The sequence below is a fragment of the Silene latifolia genome, chromosome X (assembly GCF_048544455.1).
Source record: "Silene latifolia isolate original U9 population chromosome X, ASM4854445v1, whole genome shotgun sequence".
In the NCBI taxonomy this organism is placed as follows: domain Eukaryota; kingdom Viridiplantae; phylum Streptophyta; class Magnoliopsida; order Caryophyllales; family Caryophyllaceae; genus Silene; species Silene latifolia.
This window is the reverse complement of record NC_133537.1, coordinates 343,091,797-343,097,808: the sequence shown is the minus strand read 5'-3', so window position 1 is coordinate 343,097,808 and position 6,012 is coordinate 343,091,797.

Below are 6,012 nucleotides of genomic sequence, written 5' to 3'. Positions count from 1 at the left end.
CAACAATCGTCGAACCTCGGATAATCGTGGAAAATGGATTAATGCTCATTATTAGAGGCTGAATCGAATAGGTTAACTTCTGAAATAACCTCGGGCGCGTGATAGAAAAACCGGGAGAAAAAAAAACTGGGTCTAGTACGACCTCCTGAACGGCTCAAATTGAAGTGTATAATACACGGTTTTTCGGGATTCCAGGGTCCCGGAACAAAATTCTCCGGAAATCGCATAGAAAGTTCCCCGGGTCCGCAAAATTTGAGTAACAACGGAAGACATTTGGGAGTGCCGGTATGCCACAAACCAGCAATCGTCGAACCTCGCATAATCGTGAGAAATGGATTAATGCCCGTTTAATGGTCGTTATTAAAGGCTCAATCGAATAGGTTAACTCCTGAAATGACCTCGGACGCGTGATAGAAAAACCGGGAGAAAAAGAAACTTATTCCGGTACGACCTCCCGAACGGCTCAAATTGAAGTTAATACACGGTTTTTCGGGATTCCAGGGTCCCGGAACAAAATTCTCCGAAAATCACATAGAAAGTTTCTTGGGGCAGATAAAGCGGCCACGCAAAATTTGAGTAGCAACGGAAGATATTTGGAGATGTCGGTATGGCATAAACCAGCAATCGTCGAACCTCGGATAATCGTGAAAAATGGATTAATGCTCGTTATTAGAGGCTGAATCGAATAGGTTAACTCCTGAAATGACCTCGGACGCGTGTTAGAAAAAACCGGGAGAAAAAGAAACTTGGTCCGATACGACCTCCCGAACGGCTCAAATTGAAGTATATAATACACGGTTTTTCGGGATTCCACGATCCCGGAATAAAATTCTCCGGAAATCACATAGGAAGTTCCTCGGGTCAGATAAAACGGCCACGCAAAATTTGAGTAGCAACGGAAGACATTTGGGGATGCTGGTATGCCATAAACCAACAATCGTCGAACCTCGGATAATCGTGAAAAATGGATTTATGCTCGTTATTAGAGGCTGAATCAAATACGTTAACTCCTGAAACGACCTCGAACACGTGATAGAAAAACCAGGAGAAAAAGAAACTCGGTCCGGTACGACCTCCCGAACGGCTCAAATTGAAGTGTATAATACACGGTTTTTCGGGATTCCAGGTCCCGGAACAAATTCTACGGAAATCACATAGAAAGTTCCTCGGGTCAGATAAAACAACCACGCAAAATTTGAGTAGCAACGGAAGACATTTGGGGGTGTCGATATGCCACAAACCAGCAATCATCGAATCTCGGATAATCGTGAAAAATGGATTAATGCTCGTTTAATGGTCGTTATTAGAGGCTGAATCGAATAAGTTAACTCCTGAAATGACCTCGGACGCGTGATAGAAAAACCGTGAGAAAAAAAACTGGGTCCGGTACGACCTCCCGAACGGCGGTTTCTCGGGATTCCAGGGTCCCGGAACAAAATTCTCCGGAAATCACATAGAAAGTTCCTCGGGTTAGATAAAGCGGCCACGCAAAATTTTAGTAGCAACGGAAGAAATTTGGGGGTGCCGTATGCGCCATAAACCAGCAATCGTCGAACTTGGGATAATCGTGAAAAATGGATTAATGCTCGTTTAATGCTCGTTATTAGAGGCTGAATCGAATAGTTTAACTCCTGAAATGACCTCGGACGCGTGATAGAAAAACCGGGAGAAAAAGAATTTGGGTCCGGTCGACCTCCTGAACGGCTCAAATTGAAGTGTATAATACACGGTTTTTCGTGATTCCAGGGTCCCGCAACAAAATTCTTCGGAAATCACATAAAAACTTCCCCGGGGCAGATAAAGCGGCCAAGCATAATTTGAGTAGAAACGGAAGACATTTGGGGGCGCCGCTATGCCATAATCCAGCAATCGTCGAACCTCAGATAATTGTGAAAAATGGATTAATGCTCATTATAGTACACGGTTTTTCGGGATTCCAGGGTCCCGGAACAAAATTCTCCGGAAATCACATAGAAAGCTCCGCGGGTCAGATAAAGCGGCCACGCAAAATTTGAGTAGCAACGAAAGACATTTGGGGGTGCCGGTATGCCATAAACCAACATTCGTCGAACGTCGGATAATCGTGAAAAAAGGATTAATGCTTGTTATTAGAGGCTGAATCAAATAGGTTAACTCCTGAAATGACCTCGGACGCGTGATAAAAAAACCCGAGAGATAAAGAAACTGGGTCCAGTAGGACCTCCAGAACGGCTCAAATTGAAGTGTATAATACACGGTTTTTCGGGCTTCTAGGGTCCCGGAACAAAATTTCCCGAAAATCACATAGAAAGTTCCTTGGGTCAGATAAAACAGCCACGGAAAATTTAAGTAGCAACGGAAGACATTTGGGGGTGCCGGTATGCCATAAACTAGCAATCGTCGAACCTCGGATAATCGTGAAAAATGGATTAATGCTCGTTTAATGCTCGTTATTAGAGGCTGAATCGAATAGGTTAACTCCTGAAATGACCTCGGACGCGTGATAGGAAAACCGGAAGAAAAAGAAACTGGGTCAGTTACGACCTCCTGAACGGCTCAAATTGAAGTGTATAATACACGGTTTTTCGGGATTCCAGGGTCCCGGAACAAAATTCTCCGGAAATCACATAAAAAGCCCCTCGGTTAAGATAAAGCGGCCACTCATAATTGTAGTAGAAACGGAAGACATTTTGGGGGCGCCGCTATGCCATAATCCAGCAATCGTCGAACCTCGGATAATCGTGAAAAATGGATTAATGCTCTTTATAATACACTGTTTTTCGTGATTGCAAGGTTCCGGAACAAAATTCTCCGGAAATCACATAGAAAGTTCTGCGGGTCAGATAAAGCGGTCACGCAAAATTTGAGTAGCAACAAAAGACATTTGGTGGTGCCGGTATGCCATAAACCAGCATTCGTCGAACGTCGATGCTCGTTATTAGAGGCTGAATCGAATAGGTTAACTCCTGAAATGACCTCGGACGCGTGATAGAAAAACCGGGAGAAAAAGAAACTTGGTCCGGTACGACCTCCCGAACGGCTCAAATTGAAGTGTATAATACACGGTTTTTCGGGATTCCAGGGTCCCGGAACAAAATTCTTCGAAAATCGCATAGAAAGTTTCTTGGGGCAGATAAAGCGGCCACGAAAAATTTGAGTAGCAACGGAAGACATTTGGAGATGCCGTTATGGCATAAACCAGCAATCGTCGAACCTCTAGATAATCGTGAAAAATGGATTAATGCTCGTTTAATGCTCGTTATTAGAGGCTGAATCGAATAGGTTAACTCCTGAAATGACCTCGGACGCGTAATAGAAAAACCGGGAGAAAAAGAAACTGGGTCCGGTACGACCTCCCCAAATTTTTCATTCCAAACATACTCCAAATGTCGTTATTTTAAACCGTATGACAATCTATTGACCCAAATCATTTCTGAATGTTGTGTTATAAGCACTAGCAATAGAGGTTTGTCAAGAGGTTTGTATGATGATTTGTCAACTATTGTAGAGGTTTGTCAATAAACCTTCTATTGTTGAACATGAGTGTTGAGGTTCATAGATGAGAGGGCTTACAATATTGTATAGAGGTTTGTGGAGAGAGAATGTGAGAGAAGAAATAGTACTAATGGGCTTACATAAAACTTGAAAAAGTTTATTTGTTGTTGGTAGAAGGTTTGTAGGGAAATGAGTTTGTATATTATTTTATGTGCCATGAGAACAAACCTAATAGATGTTCATCTATTGCTCATGTCCTAAGGCACAACCCACAATAGAGAGGAGAGGAAGGTGTCTCCCCTTAGCACTCTCTCTCCTTTAAAAGGATGTCCTTTCTATTGTGGAGATGTATGGAACATCCTATTAGCAAAAGGATGTTCTCTACTCCCTCCTATTCGGGGTTTTCTTCCCCTTTGATGTGAGCACAAGATTTTAGGAGATGATTAAAGAATGAATAAATGAAGATGGTGGGGTTTGTGGATTGGAGAGAGGAATGAATAATTAAGAATTAAATAAGGAATTATGAGTTAGGTGGGTTTGGTGATAGAAGATAGGGAATAATAAAATAAGAGTAAAAGTTGGGTGAGTTTGGTAATAGGAGAGGGGATGAATAAAATAAGAATAAAAGTTTTCAAAATAAGAAAGAAGAAGAAAACCTAAATAATCCGTTTAAGGAAATAGTGAAGAGGAGGGAGAAATATTTTTCCATGTAGATTATTTCCCTTTATTTTTTTTCTTTTGTAAGAATTTTAAATGTAGTTAAATGGATAGAGGAAGGATAAGAGGATCCTCTCTAATGTAGACAAAAATATAGAGGGAATGATAAAACTTAATGGAAATGAAGATGGGTCATAAAAAAAGTGATATGTCAAAAAATAATATGGTGAAATAACAAATAAGAGGATCATACCATCTTCTCGGTTGGTCATGCTCTAAGGACATTTATGTTTTAGTCCTAGTATAACTATCAAACCCACTTTTTACCAATCTAAAAAGCCCGCTTCCCCTCATTTGGTAAAACGGCTACCTTTGTCCCTTTACTTCTTCTTCATACAATCTAAACAAATTAACAACACAAACTTTGTAATAAAATTTCGATAATATCTTCTCTTTTCGATCTTCTCTCGAATACACTCATATTACTCTACTAATAACCTCATACTATACCAAATAAAAATGATGAAACAACTAATCACCCTCCAAAATCCCTTAATCAACAACAAATCCACTACATTATCCCCATTAATCTCACAAACCCATTTCCTAAATCCAAAAACCCACTTCAGAAACACCAAAATTTACGCAAAATGGGGTAAAAAAAGATCTGGGTCACAAAATTCTCGCACAAATAAGCTTATTTTCAATGCAATTACAACCGTTGCATCTAATCTCAAGATCTTACCGGAACCATTTGATTCAATTGTTAAAGAATTGTGGGTTGTTTCAGGTGGCGGAAATGGCGGGAAAATTCGGTTTAAAAATGGGTTTGGAGGTGGAGGTGGTGATGGTGGTGGAAATAGGGGAAAAAGGAATAAGTCAAAATTAGGGTTCTTGATTGTTTTGGGGATTTCAATTGGATTGGGAATTTGGGTTGTTTCTGGGGAAGAAAAAATGAGTAATTTTGGTGGTGGATTGGGTTTGTTATGTGGGGTTGTGTTTTTTGTTGTTGGTTATTGTTTGTGGAGGAGAGATTTTAGAAATTGGATTTTGGGTTTTTTTTGTGGTGTTTGTTTGATGGGATTAGGGTTAGGGTTTAGGGATAATGGGGATTTGATTAAGTTTGTTGATGGGTTTAAGGTTAATTTTTGTAATTTTGAGGTTTTGAAGAAGAAGAAGAAAACGAGATTTAATAGATGGATTTAGAGAATTTTGTCTGAATGAATATATAAAGGGTTTGTTTAGTGTTGTAATGTTGTTTTTCGACTCGAGTTAGATTGGATTTGAGATTTTCCGGTTGAGGGAATTTGAAGAAATTTTGCGATTTTGACATGTTTTAGAGAGTGTTTGTCAATTTTGCAATGCACTCGGTTTAATTGAATCTTTGTTATTGTTTTGCTAATGAACATTTTTTGGAGTTATCTTCACTTGTATACGAATCATAAGAAGTCATTTTTGTTATTGTACTGCTAATGAACATTGATTGGAATCGAAACTTTCACTTGTGCACACATCGTAGGGAGTTTTAAAATGGTGTAAATCGAAAGAATATGACAAAATCATAGCCTTAATCCCAAAATGATTATGGTTCGGAACCGTCTAGAGAATTCAATACATTCAACAGGGCTCCATAATCATACTTGTGAAATATTGAAGCGCGGCCAGTCTTGATTTTTGATAGACACAATTTATCACCCAGTTAAGCAACTCCGACGAAAATGTATAGAAACCAAATCATAGATGAGCCTCTGTGTTCCTTTGACATATAGACCGGCTTTATACAAGCTCATAGGAGTATGATCTCTCCTTCCCTGAGTAATTAGAGACTGAACCTCCGTCATACGCGAAATGTATAGATTCAACGATACTGTAAATCAACAA